Below are 18,836 nucleotides of genomic sequence, written 5' to 3'. Positions count from 1 at the left end.
TTACAAGGTTACATCACAGCACTAATAATGAAAAAAAAAACAGAATTTTAACTTGAGCCTAGGCTATTAACCACTCTACAACTCCTCATTTATCAAATGATGAAAAATGAACAAATAAATAAATGAGTTATGAGTGAATGACTTATAAAATTACTAACTGGAATAGAAAAAATGTAAAGCCATGGAACATTTGCGGGTATTTTAATATATGAAAATTGGATTATACCAAAGTCACATTATATTGTCATTTAAAGTCCTTTCAGCTCTAGAATGCTGTGGAATTAACATCCCAAATAAATCAACTCACAATCTATTGCTACATTTAAAGTTTACAAGCCTAATAGAATGCCTGACTCTTTTCAATAGCAACAATCGTTAAAATTCTCTACACAAATTAGTAAGCTTTGTCAGTCGCAATTTTTTTTTTCACCAGAAAAAAAAAAATACTGGTCCTGATCGAATGGCACAGTATTGAAATTCCTGGGTAGGCAGTGTGTGTGTTTCAGTTGGCTCCGCCTGTGTATTACTATCACAAAGAATAGTCTTTGAAGAGAGACTTTAAAATTTGATTTCTCTTAATAAGTACTTAGAAGGTGATTTACTGAAAATAGAACTTAATGAGCAAGGCGATTGAGGAAATAACAAAAAGCACTAAATATTATTTTTAATTCTCAAAAGCTAGGGAGGTGGGGGTACCTTTTGAAATTTCACAGATGTAAATTGGAGAAAGAGGGTATCTTTTATAGATAGATGGTAATAGATTATGACATTTATTATTTCAAGAAGTGCTTTCAGAGGGGATCCTAGGTCAGAATTAAACTTTTGAGAAAATGTTCAAGTCATTGCCAGATCAATGCCAAATAAACATCTCTTTTGGTCATATTTATTATCTCCCTAAGTATAAGTTGATTTAAAAAATACACTCCAGAACTTACCTTCTTTCCTAATTCCATTGGAAGAACAGAATCAATCTGACTCTGAAATGATCAAATGAACCAACTTCAAGAAGAAAATGATAATGCCACCTTCAGCTTTCAAACACTAACTCTTCTCATTTCAGTTTAAATACAATTTATCTCATTACTGAAGAAGCTATACAGATTCCTGAGCCTATAGTGGCATACATGTAACAACGTGTTTGGTGAATTAAACTTCACTGAAAAGCTTTGCATCCTCTTATCAAAAGTTAGGTTTGTTGTGTGGTATACTTAGAAACTACTTAAGACAATATTCTAAAAAGACATTTCAACTCCTGCAGCAAGGTTGCTCTACTAAGATTCTGTGGACCTTCACAGATATGCAAAGAGTCTGAATGTGGAAGGAAACTTGTTATTTATGATCTACTTCACACTTGAGGAAACTGAATATTCTCTAGGTCTTTGGCTCATTAATGGCAGAGCAAGAATACGAGTTTGAGTTTTCTGTACTTGGAATCCTTTGTACATTTCACTGCACCACACTGATCCTATGTTGTGGACTAAATTATTCCCCCCACCCAAAATTCATATGTTGAATCCCTAACCCACAATGTGACTGTATTCTGAAATAAGGCCTTTATAGAAGTAATTAAGTTTAAGTAAAGTCATAAGGAAGGGGCCCTGATCTGATAGGATTGGTGTCCTGATAAGACATGAGAGTTCTTTCTCTCGCCTTCATTCAGGACACAGCAAGAGCATGTCTACAAGTCAAGCAGTAAGTCATTACCAAAAGTTCTACCCTGCCAGGATTTTAGTTCTAGACTTCCCAGCATCCAAAACTATAAGAAAATAAATTTCTATTCTTTAAATTACTCCATCTACAGTATTTTGCTGTGTTAGCTCAAACAGACTAATATACCCTTCGTTTAAGTTCTTTAAGACTTCAGGCCAACCATACCTCTCTCTCCAGAGAAGAGAATTGTTAGCAATAAGGCGATAACTTACTACTCAGTATTTTCAGAAAAGAGAGGATAAAGTTCAGAGTTAGCCCATCTGTCTGTACATTCATTTAATAAATGTAGTTGGGCTTCATCAACTGTGTGTGAAGCCCAAGTAACACCTAGCAAGGCACATATGTGATAAAGAGTCTAAAAGAAGGAAGATTATTGAAATGGTGTGCTTAGTGGGAGGCATGAATCTATAGCACAACCTGTCTTATGATACAGGGTGTTAGCCACAAAGGACACAAGATGTATTCCCTGGGATCATGGAGTCTCTGTTCTAGGTGGGAACACTTATGGAGGGCTTAGCTTAGGATTTATGGAACAAACTCTATCTAGACTTCATCGGTCAATTTCCATTCTGATATATTTTGTGTTTAAAAAATATTACCCTGAGCCAGGCATGGTGGCGCATGCTTGTAATCTCAGCACTTGGGAGGTGGAGACAGGAGGATCATGCAGGTTTGAAGCCAGTCTCTCTGGCTTAAGAGACCCTGTTTCCAAATAAAAATATAAAAGTAGGTCTGGGAGTGTAGCCCAGAGGTAGAAGGGCTTCCAGGAACCCCAGTACCACAAAAATAAACAAATAAATAAATAAATAAATAAATAAATGAAGGAAGGAAGGAAGGAAAGAAGAAGGACATTACCCTGAGATGTATTCCCAAGGTCATGCACATGGATTGGACTCTTAGTCTGTAACTCTCCAATGTGAAGTAGCTAAGACCCCCTTTAATGACTCACTCCTTGCTGATATTGGTGGATAATTTTCACAATTAAATACTAGATAAGTGTGCATTTGGGAAGGGTAGTCAGAGACTAATATTATTCCAAAAGCACCAACATATGATTATACATACTGAAGGTCACTCGAGTCCAAGTTCATTTCCCAGCACTGAGATGGTCAAGAGCAGTAGAGATATACAACACTTCTATCAGAAAGAATAAACAGTACGAATAACAGACAATTATAGAAATAACAGACAATAGAAAGTCACCCAGGGCCCTGAGACACTTTAGCTTTTACCCACTTGAAACAAATTCACCTGTGTCCCTTCCCCTTACCCCAGTTCCTGTCACTTTCCATGCCAATAAGGCAGGAACAGTGAGGATTAATTGACTGTATCACAGCAGCAGCTCATTGCTTCTCTAAATTAGTAAAAATGAGAGCTGACAGCATAATATAAGAGATGAAAGGGACATGCAAAATCATATGGTCCAACTTCATTTCATAGATGAGAAAACTGAAGATTAAGAAAATTATGAGACTTACTCAAGGTCACAGAGCTTATTAGGGATGGAGGAGACTCTAAAATTTAGTTTTCCTAACAGTAAGGGCACTGTTATTACCACTCTTCCAGCAGACCCTCATCAATAAGGCTACAGATATCGTTACACATATTGTCAGAGTAAACACATTTTAACCAACTTTGTTCAAGAAAAAACAGTATAAACAGAAAATAATTCAGAAGGGGACAAATTCATATCTATAAAATTGCCCTCAAATGTCATCACTATTTTTGCCTGACCTCATTTCAAAATCTGTTTCAACTAAATCATTATCTACTTATGAAAATCATCTTTATCCATAAAGAACATCTTTTAATAGGCCCAGTAATTTTTGTACAACTCTCTCATGTTAAATTGGATTCCTGTAGCTCAATTTTGACAATATAATCTCCATTTCTGTCTTTCAAAAAAATGTAGTGAGCCAGGCGTGGTGGCGCACGCTTGTAATCCCAGCATTCGGGAGGCTGAGACCTGGAGGATCACGGTTCGCGGACAGCCTCAGCTACTTAGTGAGGCCCTCTGCAACTCAGTGAGACCCGGTTTCAAAATAAAGAATAAAAAATAGGGAAGGGGGTGTAGCTCGGAGGTCAAATGCCTCTGGGTTCCATCCCCAGACCTAAAAAAAAAAAAAAAAAAATGTAGTGTTGTCATTCTCCACGGTTTTCCTGGCTTTTCTGCAGGAATCACTGAACTTTCGAATGAGCAGAATCTGAACAGATCCTGATACAACAGACAAGAGCAAAATGATATTTTGGGTTGTATAATCACTCTGTCTCCTATCCCTAAGGAAGGAATAAAGATGAATTATATTGTGTTTTCCCCAGACAACTCTTGAAAGCCAAATAAATTGAAAACTACCATCTTCTTCTGAACATCAACTTTTAGGGCCTCTTACTCATTCACATTTAAGACACATTGGCATAATATCAAGTTCTCTGTTAAAGTATATATTTATTCCTCTGCTGTCCTGTATGCTACTCCAGCAGGGGTCTGTGAGTTTTACCCAATGTGATGCATTTCACTGAACATATGCCCAGTGTAGCAAGTAATTCTGCCCCAAGTGGTTTCCTCAAGCTAATACTATAACCAGGTCTTCATCCTTTAAATGATGTGGCTAAAGAAAAACATTTGTAGACATTCAATTTTTTTATACTAAATAACCACATGTTTTAGTTGTGGAACTAAAAATGACAAAAACTATGTTACTTATCTTTTGGGGAGCTTCCTCCAATTTTCTGACATTTTTGGAGTAATATTTGTGAAGGATTATAAACCATATAAAATGTTTTGTAGATTTTTGTTATTACTGCTACAGTTGTACTTTAACTATCACTTAAAAATGGGCGTGCACAATCGCCCATTTATGGCTACTGCAAATACAAATAGTCATTTGTAAATATGCACATAATCCTTCTCTTTTATTGGAAGTAACCCTTGGAAAAATCCCATTTTGAGTCTTTCCATTCAGCTATATATTACTTGCTGTCCAAATGTTTTATAACATATTATAAACACAGATCCAAAAATTATATTTTGTTATATTTTGCTTAGAGTCTTATCTGGTAATTAGCACAGTATCTAATACATACACACACATATATATATATATATATATATATATATATATATATATATATATTTTTATTAGAGAGGAAATTCTAGAAAAATAGGGATGGTGAGGCCCTTAAAATGTCCATGTGGGTAACAGAAAGAAAGAAAGAAAGAAAGAAAGAAAGAAAGCTAGCTAGCTAGCTCAATCCAACCTCTTCCTCTATGAAAAACTAAAGAACTTCCCCCCAGTTCTCAAATATAGAATTTACCACTTCTTTCTGTATGGTACTATTATACCTCACTATATTTCTGATACAATATAAATATCATATAGCTATTACTTACTTATAGTTTCCCCTAATAGACTGAAAGTCATATCATGCCAATTTCTATATCCTCCATGCATAATATAGTGTTTACCATATAGTATTCTCTCAATAGAGTTTGTTGAATGACTTTTTACAATGGTGGAAAGAAAGCACAAAAGAGAGATAAAAAGAGATATAATTGAAAAATGAAGTAATGAGAGAAGGTAATGAAACAAAAAATGGGGAGGAGACTTGAGCAGAGAGAACATGATGAGCCTCAGCATTATCTAAATTTGTGTCAAGCGGTTTCAGTGAAAATGACTTAATGGATCAGGTTTAAAATATATAAAAGGACAAAAATGTTAGGTTCCCCATAATTTCTACTGCTGCATATTTATGTCTGAATGAGGGTGGTCTGGAGAGTACTCCTCTATTCTCAATCCTCCCCCCCAGCAGACTAAAGAACAAACACCCCAGAACATCATTGTTCTCATAGTCTATTGTTTACAAATTTATTTGATGTATACATACTATGCTGCAGGCACAATGCTAAGTGCTGAAGCTTCATAGTCAGTATCCCTTGCAGTTACAGAGCTTCCTCCTGCAGGCAGAGGTCAGAAATTCGTGAAACAACTGCACAAATAAAGTAAAACTATGGAACCAGCCAAGATGTCCATCAACAGATGAATGGATTACAAAACTATGGGATATGTTTCACAATGGAATTTTACTCAGCCACAAAAAAGAGCAAAATTATGTCATTTACAAGGAAATAGATGGAATCAAAGAACATTATGCTAAGTGAGATTAGCCAATCACAAAACGTAACAAATCAGATGTTCCCCCTAATATGCAGAAGCTAGGAAGAAAAAGGGTCATAGGAAGAACTCTAGAGGAAGAAGGAGAAACCATAGAGGAGCAAATAAAGTGACCTGAGGGGGATGGGAGGGGGGGAGAAATTCCCTAATGTACATTCCTAAACATATCAGTCAATCACTAAGCTTAATATGAGAAGGGGGGGTAGGAAATGGGATGGGAATTGGGGAAGGGCTAAATGAGTGATGTGTACATATATGCCTCTATCAGCTTTAACTCTACTAAGATGTATGACTACAATGCACCAACAAAAAATAAAAAAAAATTAAGACCTATAAAGAACAAAATGATTTTAGAAGAAAATGAAATAAGGATTTGACCTAGTTTCTGGGAAAATTTTAATGGGTAAATAATGCTGAGGCTGAAATTGGAGGCTGAGTACAGATCAAGCAGGAAGGGTTGGGGGAGAAGAACATTCCAAGCAGAGGTCACTAGGATTAGCATGCCTAGAACCCAGAAGTTGAACATGAAGGAAGGTACAATTGCCTTGTGGACAAGATTAGAGGAGAGTCCTCCTCATCTGTTTACAGTTACCAACTTTAAAAATATTTGAGGAAAAAAATGTAGCTTTACTCTCACTACTTTAAGGATATGCCTCAAAAAATACAGTGGTGATTAAATTTACGTAGATTTTAAGTCAGGGGTCTGTTATTTCACACAACCTATTGACTATTCACATGTAATTTGGGGTTATTTTATGTTCACAAAAATGAAAATATTCTATAGTGTTCTTGAGTCTGACTTTTTAATTTCTAATGTACATGATATACCTTCACAAATATATCAAAGTCAATCACTAAGCCAAACATGAAAAGGAGAGAGGAAGGAGGGAATGGGATGGAAACTGGGTAAGGGCTAATTGAGTGATGTGTGCGTGTATGCCTCTACCATCCTTTACTCCATTAAGGTGTATGACCACAATGCACCAATAAAAAATTAAAGTTAAAAAAAGAAAGTTGAGCATGGTGCTGCACACTTGTAATCCCAGTACTTGGGATGCTGAGACAGGAGGATCACGCGTTGCAAATTGGTTACTCATTACAAATTGACTTTCTTTTAAAAAAAAAAAACGAATTATAAATATAAAAAATTATATAGTGATTTACTTTTCGTGTTATACAAAATGTGGATTTTAACATGAGTTGTAAGTCTTAAGAATGACCCCATCTTGTAATACTAATACCAGTTCTTTAACCAGAACACATTATTGCACATGTATATTGTTTTAAATTTTTTAAATACAAAACATTGTCAGGATATTACTCTAGATGAATTTTTTTGCACTTATACTTCATCGTTTAATATAAATAGTGCTCCGTTCAAGTGCACTCTCTGGAATCCAACAGACTTGTGTCCAGTTGTAGCTGTATAATGTACTTAAGAGCTTATGACATAGGCCCAATCAGTGGGCTTCAGTTTCCTCCCCTATAAAATAAAGACAGTTAGCCAGGCATCCTGGTGAGTGCTTGTCATCCTAGTACTTGGGAGACAGAGACAGAAGGATTGCAGGTTTGAGGCCAACCTCAGAAACTTAGGCCCTCCTCAATTTAATGAGACCCTATTTCAAAATAAAAAATAAAATAGGATTAGGTCTGTAGCTCAGAGGTAAAAATGCCCCTGAGTTCAATCCTCAGTACAAAAAAATAATGACTGTCATAGCATTTAAAATATTATTAGGTTGAGAGGCTTAAGTGAGATCATATATGTTAAAGCACATAGCAAGTTATCTGCAATATAATAAACACTTGGTTGGTAAATAACTATTTTTCCATTAGACAAGTTTTATGTTTAAGATTTTTGGATGCATTGCCACACTTTCCCACAAAACAACTGTATGATTTGTGTGGGGGCAGCTACATATGAGAAAGCCCAAGGTGAGGCAATCTCCATGTAGCAGAGTCTCACTACATCACAGCTTTGGAGCTCTTTGTTAGGGGCGCAGCAGCAGAAGCAGCCAGGGCTCTGTACACATCTTCAATTCCCTTTGCCACATTCACACACACCAGCTACCGACGTGCTTTTCAGTCCTGACAGCCAACTGCGAGTCTTTGTTGAGCTTCCTTCAGGCTGCTGGAATCTGCTTTGCTTTGTCCATAAAGCAAACTAAAAGTGCTCAGAGACACACTTCTCACTTCACTCACCCCAGGAACAGGCCTTAAGCAAAGAATGACTTGTAAGTGTGTATAAATGCCCCAGCTTCCTAGCTCCCCCATGGCTCAAAAGTCTGACCTACAGTGTCTTCAAAACTTCCCCGTGGGGCTGGAGCAGTCATTCTTTGCGGGTTTCACTGTGTTGCTTCCTTCCTTTCCCCAACTCATTCCCCATGTCTTTAACTGACTGCTTTCTTGTCTCCCCCCCTGGGAACACTTTCTCACATTCACAGAAATCCCTGTGTTGTAGCTAAGAAAGAGAGACGCCAACTTGGTTGTAAGAGTTCAAATATAAACTCTTTGCCCAATGATTCTTATTTTTGTCTTAAGTCTTCAGTCTTACAGATTACAACCTATACTTTATTTCTTTTTTGAAAATCTGTATACTGTGGCACAGTTTTAGTTTAATCTGCAGAAGAAACTGGAGAGTACGGTAGAGGAAGTAACACAGTTTGTGTTTCAGTGGGAAAATGTGTTCAGGAGATAAGTGTTCTTAGAATCTAATTGCCGGGCGTGGTGGCGCACGCTTGTAATCCCCGCGCTTGGGAGGCGGAGACAGGAGGATCGCGCAGGTTTGAAGCCAGCCGTGCTGGCTTAAGAGACCCTGCTTCCAAAAAAAAAAAAAAAAAAAAGTAGATAAAAATAGGTCTGGGAGTATAGCCCGGAGGTAGAAGGGATTTTAGGCACCCCAGTACCACCAAATATATATATATAATATATAATCTAGGTCTCTTAATAACCAGTTGTAAAATCCTGAGCAAGTCCTTCACCATTTCCAATCTTCAAAATATCTATGAATATTCTCTAGGACTAAACAAAAATCTCCAGAACTTTTAAGTACCTATTAAAATATTGCTACCTGGAAAGACAGACCTCAGAATGGAGTTTACATATGCACTTTATTCCTACTTAGTGTTCATATTCCTTTGTAGATACCCACATTTCTATCTTGTGTTTACTTACTCTAAACTCAGCTTTTTTCTGTCTTGTCCTCCAAAGGAAGCCTGATTTCAGCCTTTAATGAGCAGTAGATTCCATCCCTACTGCTATAGAATTCATCATTTATGCCCCCCTTCTGTGAATTTCTGACCCTTTCACTCAACAAACTACACACCACATAGCTTCGAAGCTTCCGTGTTCTCAGAAAAGCTGGCATGCTTTCACTGCATCAAAAAAAAAAAAGGGGGATGAAAATGTGGATCGATAACGCATATCCTCTCACTCGTGCGATCTGAATAAGCAGAGAGAGAGAAGAGGCAGTCCTGAGACTGAGGAGTTATGTCCTCTCCCTGTGCTCTTGGAAGGGCGCGGTGTATTAATGAGGGAAAAGAAAGGAGGCCTAGGAGGGTTTAAAGCTTTCTTGGGATGGCATTAGGCTTCATGATTTTCTCTCATGGTGAGGCAGGCTCCAACTATGAACATATAGATTAGGTGGGGAGTAACTTCTGGCTGGGAGCAATGACTTTAAAAAAAAACAAAAACCTTGTTAATAGTTAAAGAAAGCCTAAACCTCAAGAAAAGGTATCACATATACCCACAATACTGAAAAACATTAAATTTAAAAGTATTGTACCATCAAGGAAATCATAGAATGTTGATCAAACAGAGTTCTTTTACATTATTAGGACTTTAAATTATACAACCACTATAGAAAACACTGTGCCAGTACTTGCTAGAGTTCAATATATGCATATTTTATGACTGTGCTTTTGGGTAAATACATACAGAAATCTTTTCATATAAGCCTAAGGTCATAAAACTATGTTCCTATCCATGAAAATGGGAAACTCAAATACCCAAATGTTCACTGACAAAGATACAGATAAACTGGTGCACAAATTAGCAAATACACACAACTGTCTATTCCTCAACAATGAAACTGAATGATAGACCACATTTTTAAAAATCAGAAATGAATAACATCATCTTGAATAAACTGGCAAATCACAGAGGACAATAGTTACATTCTTGTAAAGGTACAAAACAAACACTACAAAACTTAATAAGATATTGCTGAAGAATATATGTATTACTTTTTAAACTATGCTTAAGAAAAAAATCAATACAAATATCTGCAAATGTTCATTATTTCAGCTGTGGCAAAAGCAAACAAGCAACACAAAGATAAAGTCTATGTGCTCTTTGAATTCTTAACATGGGTGCTGAGTTCATGGGGTCTTACTTCATTACTGTGCTTCATAATCATTGCATATATTTAATATTGTACCAAATATTCTCTAGGGAATAAATTTAGGATAAATGAGAATGCAATTCAAAAGAAAAATAAAGCAAACAAAACTGACCTTGCACAACCTTAATGGCATTTGTGGGCATTACTCGTGTATTACTTTCCAAGGTCATCACAACAGGAGAATCCATTTGGAACATTTGACTTCAGTTCCTTCATATTTAGATATGGAATAACAATTTCTATCCTACCAAATCCATAGCCTTTCTGGGAGATTGAATGGATCACAAATATGAGTAGTTAAGCTGAAAAAAATGTTTCACAGGTTTTACGTGGAATTATTATCATCTTCCAAAGCCTATCACATGAGAAGGTTTGAGGACAACACGTAGAAAGAAAAAAACTCTCAAGAATGTTAGAGTAAAAATTACAATGATTTAAGAAAAACTAACTTATTAAAAGAATTCAGAAAGTCGAGCATGGAAGGCACATGCTTATAATTCCAGTATTTGGGAGTCCGAGATAGGAAGATTGCAGTTCATGGACAGCCTCAGCTACTACTTAGTGAGACTCTTTGCAACTCAGTGAGACCCTGTTTCAAAATAAAGAATAAAAAATAGGGCTAGGAGTGTAGCTCAGAGGTAGAGTGCTCCTGAGTTCCATCCCCAGTGCCGCAAAAAAAAAAAAAAAAAAAAAAAAAAAAAAAGAATTCAGAGACAATTGGTAATTTATTCAGAGCCTTTATTTTTCTGTGGTCATATTCTCTTGATATGTACAGAAATGAAAGAGATTAATGAAAAAAACAAAAACATCAAATCAGTCTATGAAATTTCTTCTAATCATTTAACTAATTAAGAGTGAATATTAATTCATAATTCAAGAATTTTACAATTTTATGTATCTGAAACCACACACTCAACTGCCTATGAGATATTTTCAAAATTAAAATGTTGTGAAATTAAACCAATGGATCCACTTTGGAAACTCATCAATTCATAATCACCACTATCGTTCATTAGGTATCAAAATCAAATATGTAACTTCTCAGGATATGTCATTGTTTACAAAAGAGTTAGAAATTAAGCAGTTGTAAAAAATGTACGTTCAAATCTTTTACAAATGTTTGATACAAATCAGTCAAAAATTAGAAAATCAGTTAAACAATTTTAAGCCATATATTTCTCTATGCTAATGACTTAACTCTTTTGTATTTCCAAATGAAAGGACTGAATAATTTTATTGCCTAAGGAACCACAGTCTTTCTCTCATCTTTTTAATAACAGTCTCTTGACCCAGGCCACCAGAAAGGTCTATTTCCAAGTCCACCCCAAGTTCATTTATCATTTGTAAAATAATTGGGCTGCAAAATAATCACATACTCATACCTTATTCAGGAACAGCAGTAGCAAACAGTTACACAGTTACAGTGGAGAAGCAGAAAAATTGAGAAATTCAATGATTTCCTCAAGGTCAGATAAGGCTAAAACCAAGAACAGAAAAATAGGCTTCCACCAATCAGTCTAATGAGCTCCATTTCCAAGGTTACGTTGCCTTTTGCACTTAGATCACAGGAAAGGAGGAGCCCAATTACCTCCAGCATGCCATTTTTTGCTGGATGTCTGTTGTATTCCCCCAGTGATCAGAGTAAAGAACAAATTTATCTCCCTCTAGTTTGGTTTGTACCTCAGTCCACTGGCAGGAAGAAAAGTTTTCATCAAAATCCCATCTCTCTACTCAGGAGAATGTCAAAAGGCAGATGGCTCCCTCTATCTCAGCTGTGAGAAGTGACAAGACAGGTCGGCTATTACCCGTCTGAGGCTTCCCCATGAGCCTTGTTACCCCAGTATATTTCTCCTCCAAAATTATTCTTCTTGAAACTGTTCTTGTTCTTCCAATGGTCTAATACTCCTACAGAGTAAATGACCACCAATCAAAAATTTAACATCCCTTTTCTTAAAGACAAGAAGGACTTTATCTTTAATAGATATCCTTAACAGAACTCTTCAGTAGTCTTATGAAATTAGAAATGCATTAAGTAACTGATAAACAGTAGGTATTTAATAAGCAGTAACTAATATTATTACTTGTATACATCATTCACTCTGTTCCAATTATGCTCAAAATTGATTAGTGATTATTTTTTACCCTAGTAGGCATTGCTGGATAGCTCAGCTAATAAAAAGTAAAATCTAAAAACATCTTACAACATGTGAAACCCTAGATCCAAATCTTTTCCTCAATTCTAGTAACATTGACTCCTGAGAAAAGAAAACGTGAAATCTGCTTAAGCTTCATCTATTCCCCTCTCCACAACCAAACCTAATTCATCTTTCAAAAAAGGAAAGATAAAGAGTTTGGTATTTTTCCACGATGCTTGAATCAAAGATGCAAAGAAACTCAATGGCGATGAGTATTCAATCATGCTTATGAGTAGGATCCCAGAATACTCCTTTCAGTCCACTAAAGACATACAAAAGAAGCAGAATTCAGACAAGAAACATCAAGACAATTGAAAATCTCAAGAGCCACAAAAATTATCTAATCAAAAGAGCAGGTTTTGAGGTTCCATACATTTTTCTGTCTTTCCCAACATACACTCAACTTCTCCTGAGGAGCTTCCTCAAGGCATTCTTGATACCCTATTCCTCAGGCTATGGATGCAAGCGTTCACTGTGAGAATGACCACAGAATAAATCACACTTTCTGGGAGGAGATGAGACAGCCAAATTCAGGTACACCCTGATACTTGTTTGATAAAATAAGCAAATGACTAATAGGTGCAATTCGCAGGTAGAGAAGGCCTTATACTTCCCACCTCTTGAGGGACTCTCAATGGAAAACACAATTTGAATTTAAGATTAAAATATCCCTGAGAGTAGAACACAAAAGATGAGACCAGTAAGTACTGTAAAATGTTATTGCAAGAAGTGTCAGAATAGTAAAAGTTGAGCATGGGAGAAGGATCATAGAAAAAGCTTTGCATTTCTTCAGAAGGTAAATTTTGTGACGAAACTTACATTAGGATTCTAAAAGAGTGATGAAAAAAGACATTAGAACCAGGAAGACACAGAGATGGAAAGTCATAATCAATCACTAGGTAAGGCAGAAGGTGACAGCCACAAACTTGCCATAGGCCGTAAGAGAAGATTTTCCAAACTTTGAAAATAAATTTAAGACATTACTTTAGGCAGCTCACACATGAAATGGCTGATGTGTGCTTGGATGTTCACAATCACCTCTGGTATTGTGGTTGGGGCATAACAGAAGTCAGCTAGTCAACCAAGGATGGATTGGAGAGAAAGAGAAGAAATACATGGGAGATGTGGAGGTGAGAGTCAGAGCTGACAGCAACAGTCAGGAGCAGGTTTCCCAAAGTTGGTGACCGGATATATGTAACAGGAGCAGCCCAAGGGGGAAGGGCTGCAGTTTGGATCATGCAACAAAAAAAAAAAAAAAAAAAAAAAAAAAAAAAAAAAAAAAAAAAAAAACCAGGAAGAAGAATTCCAAGATACTTGTTAGATTCTTTGGTTTCATACAGCAGAGTCCTTTTTATGCTTACCCCTTCTCTGGTATTTTTCTTTTATGTAGATCCAAGTGTCTAACCATCTCTCTAAGGAATTTCTTTTCCCCCTTTTTTACTTTTTTATTGGTGCACTGTATTCTCACATCATAATGCAGTTCATAGCGGTAGCAACATCCACAGCACTTGTGAGCTTCCCCTGGCCACTCTCTCCTCCTCCCCTTCCCCATACAGGATATTAAAGTATTCTCATATATGTGCATAACATCAATGAAAGTTATTTCTTCATTGATTGGCCCTCTCTCCCCTCCTTCTAATCCACCTCTTCCTCCCTGGCTCCACTGGAGTTTTTCCTCTATTATCTAAAATTCTTCTGGTATCCCTATTACAATTACTCCCTACCTTCCCTGTATAAGAAAAAAACTATGAACCTTAAAATGCCCATTTATTGATTGGGCTATTTTTTTTAGTTTTCAGTCTTTTAAGTACTTTGTATATTCTAGATATTAGTCTTCTATCAGAGAGAAGCTGCCAAGGGTCTTCTCCCATTCTGTAGGTTTTCTCTTTAGACTCCCGATAGTTTCCTTTGATGAACAGAAGCTTTTTTAGTTTAGTGTGATATCATATATTAATTCTAGTTTTAATTTCCTGAGCTTTCGAGGTCTTATTAAAGAAGTTTCAACCTTTGCCTACTTATAGCAAATGGATTTTCCCTTAAAGTGTCAAACACATGCGTTGGAGAAAAGACAGCCTTTCCAACAAATGATATTGAGAAAAGTGGTTATCTATTTGTGGAAAAATTAGATTAAAACCCTACCTTTAACCCTACCCAAGAGCAATTCAAGATGTATCAAAGACCTGGAAATCAGATCAGAGAAATTCAAATTACTAGAGTAGGGTAGAGGTCCAACTTTTGTTATAGAAAAGGTATTCTTCCAATTTGAAGGATGAATTGACAGAGTACAGAACTCTAGTTTTGTGAGGTTTCTTTCCCAGCTCTTTAAATATTTGTTTTTATTCTTTTTTTAATTGCATGTTTTCTTAAGATGTCAGATATAATTCTTAACTGTTCCTCTATAGGTATGGTATTCTTTTCTTCTGGTTTCTTTCAAAAAAATTTTTAATGCCGGGTGTGGTGGTGCACGCTTGTAATCCCTGTGCTTGGGAGGCAGAGACAGGAGGATCGCACAGGTTCAAAGCCAGCCACGCTGGCTTAAGAGACCCTGTTTCCACATAATAAAGTAAAAAAATAGGTCTGGGAGTGTAGCCGAGGCAGAAGGGCTTCCAGGAATCCCAGTACCACCAAAAGAAAACATTTAATATTTGATTTTATTAAATTTGGATAAGATGCGTAGATGTATTTTTTGGCATCTATATCCTTGCTGGTCTTTGTGTTTCCTGGATTGGGAGAAATTCTCTGTCATTAATGCTTCAAACACTGCTTCACTCCCTCTATCTCCTTCTCTTCCTTTCTTCTCCTTGCATGTATATTATACCTTTTCTAGTTGTCCTACAGTTCTTAGATATCCTGTCTTATTTGGGGGCTTATTTTGAGGTTTATTGTTTCTTTTCTTTTCCATTTTAGAAGTCACAATTGCCATATCCTCTGTCTCAGAGTCTCCTTTCAAAGCCATGTTTAATCTATATTGACCCGATCAGAGGCATTCTTCATTTCTGTTCCAATGTTTTTGTCTCTATCATTCCTTTTTTTATTCTTTCATAAAATTTCTGTCTCTCTGCTGACATTACTCTGTTCTTGGTTGTCTATTTTTCCATCAGAGCCCTTAATTTATTAATCATAGTTACTTTAAGTTTCCAACCTGATCATTCCAACATCTCTGCTACATCTGTTCAATCTTTCCAAACTGTTTTGCTTTTTACATACCTTTCAATTTTCTGTTTAAATGTGGACATAATTTACTGGGTGAAAAAAATACCAATTAACAGGCATCTAGTGTTCTAGGGAGAGCAGGTGGAGGAACTGTTGTGGAGTCCTATTCTGCACGATCCTATGACTTAGACCATGAACTTCTCTAATGCTTCTCAAATTTATTTTATTTTTATTTATTTATTTACTTGCAATGAGGTGGGGCTATAGTTGAGTGCTAATGGGGCTACAGTTGAGTGCTTCCCTTCTCTTGTTCTTCTTGGACTCTGACCAAACTCCAGAAGAAGGACATGTTCTGGTAAAGTAGTTTCTCCAAGGGCTGACCTTGTCAAGAACAGGGTGCTCTCCAGTCTTTCAAAGTAGTTCCTTTTCTTCTCCCCTCTAGTAATATTAGGTGATTTGTTGATATTTTTTGTGAGAAAATGGCTGAGCTTCTAGAGGTAAAACTCAGAGAAGCACATGATTCTTGTATGGCTTTGCTGCCCCTGGAGTTTGACTCAGATCTGGCTACACTGAGTCTCCGCTGATTCCTTAGTTCCAGTTCAATTTTTCTACCTGGCACTGGTTCTAGAGGAGGTTTCTAGTCATGGCTTCTGCTCCAATAAAGTTGTGCTTCTCTGTGTCTAACTATTTTGGAGGCAGTGGTTTTCCTTGTGACCTTTTATCTCTTACAAATCTTAGAAGAGTTGTTGCATTTTCAGTATCTTCAGACATTTGCTTGTTGTTAGAATGAAGCATTGACTATGAAGCTCCTTACATGCTGTGCTGAACCCCAAAAGACTTTCCCAGCATATAAAAATCCCATATGAGTTTACCTAGTTCGTTACCTTGTCAGAAACTGACATCTCTTGTAAAACCTATTTCAATAGGATGTTAAAGCCAGTCATATCAAAACACACTTATGCTAGAAAGAAGCATTTTCTAGATAGAAATTCTCAGGGCAATTGGCAAGTTTCTTTTATCAAATTCAGTTCTTCCTAGTTAGAGTTTGCCTCTTTGGAAAGTGTATAATCATTTATAAAGTAAACAATTAAGATAAACAGTGAATATTTTATATCTGTTTGTTACCTAACAAAATTATGTTGGCATAGTAATGGAATTATTTTAAGAACACTGTCCAACTAAGAGCCAAGCCTCAAAAAATGTCCTGTTCTAATATGATATACAACTCCCATATATGTCAAAATTATTCATTTCCCAGCTTTATGCCCTCAGTGTACAATTTAAAAGCAAAAAGGCCAACTGTTCTCCCCAAAGGATTCCTATTTCCCTTGGATCAATTCATATTTTCTACAATAAAATTTCAAAGCTTTAGAAACTATTCTTCATCCCAGCCAATTTTACTCTATGATGTTTAAGTAGAAATGCTCGAAGCTAAAATAAAATTCTATGAATTTAACATTTAGCATTTACCATGTCCTGTGCATAGGATTTTTGCAAAATAGAGAACTTACAAACTTTTCTGACTAATTCAGGCATCAAGTCCGCTTCCCCTAAGAGTTTCTAACTAATTAAAACAAATATAGGTTTTTAAAGATAACCCAGTCTAACCCTGACCTACTATACTGCCACGAAGTGCAGTGGGTAGATGTCACAGCAGCAGATGTGTGGTCTATTTAATCCTGAGTCTCGCTCAGCAGTGGGCAATGCTATCATTAATCCACTGAGAGCATACTCCTCAGATGATAATTAGGAACTTTTTTTAAGTAACCATAATTACACTGACACTCTCAATAGCCCTAATTATGGAAATGAGATTCACATTAAATTCACCTGCCTGATAATATACAGTAAAAGTCTATTTCAGCCTATCTTGTTTATTAAAGCAGCAGTGCCCAAGATTCAGGTACTCAACATGTGAATTACAGACCTATCATATCTGAATTTTCAACTCGGATTAAAAGCTGGCATTAATGTGCCTGTATTTAATGCTGTATGCTCACCATTACATACACATGTCTAGACAAAGAGCTGGATGATTTACAAGCATTCTAGTCCAAGGTTTACCTTCTTTTTTTTTTTTTAATCTGATGCCCAATGTCTTACCCTAGCCAGACTCTAAGCATTCTGGGATAAGCAGATAGCTCCCCGATTGTTCTCATGCTTAAGAAAAAATCTATGAGTTTGATATGTATTGCTAAGATTTCTACACATTAAATCCTAAGAAAATTGATGACAGTTATAATCTTTGAGCTATTTTGAAGAGCCCAGAAGGAAAACACACTTATATAATGGCTGATAATAATTTAATTTTTATATAGATACAGTTTTTCACATGAAAAGTACTAAGAGTCATATCTATGTCTTTCAGAGACCCTACGTATTCCATAATAATGCATCAATCCTATGAGTATTCAATAACTGGTAAAGAGATTGAAAAAATGGAACTCACTTTATTGTTTACAAGAAGAAACAAAAAGAAGTCTAAACACTGTGTGGCCCTTGCCTTCTCATTCTTCATCCTTCTGGCTTTGGCTCAATCGGAATTTTCATGAAATATTCAGTGAGACTAAGAATTCTATGTTTTCCCTTCTTGCATTCACAAAGCAAATCTCTCAAATTAACTCTGAAAACTACTGAGATCTCTTCTCCTTTGCTCTCCTCCCTCTCACTCTGAAATTTGAAAGGCCTCCCCACCTCTGTAAGGTAAAAGGAGAAAGAGGACAGAGTGATTTATTTTCCCTTTTTGCACCCAAAATTTCAGCTAAAATTGGAAAATGAGGGCAACATTATGCTTCAAGTCATTGTTATGAAGGTGACTTCATTTTTATGAAAGTTGCAAATAGAATATATTAACTCTGTTTCGAACCTTCAGCCACCTCCTCTTCTCATCAACTACAGTCCTAGTGGCACAGAGTTGAATGGTGGGAGATAGAGGTTGCTTCAGTCCTCATTAAATTTTTGGCCACAAGCCATTGAACTAAATTCAATAAGTCAAGTCTTGGAATTTGTATTAGTTCTTTAAACAAAGGCTGTTTCCTGGACAATGGAGTTTTGAGTACAAATTGCAATCTTTACTGTAGAAGGTTCACAGGGAGTTCACAGGGAATAAATTAATTGAGCTCTCTATTGTTCTTTTTCTCTCCTTCCCATCCCCAATGTGTTAAATGCTTCTATGGACTTCAAATACTACTGTCCTTTATTTGGTAA

Source organism: Muscardinus avellanarius (assembly GCF_963383645.1).
Source record: "Muscardinus avellanarius genome assembly, chromosome: 12".
NCBI lineage: Eukaryota > Metazoa > Chordata > Mammalia > Rodentia > Gliridae > Muscardinus > Muscardinus avellanarius.
This window is presented reverse-complemented; position numbering follows the sequence as displayed.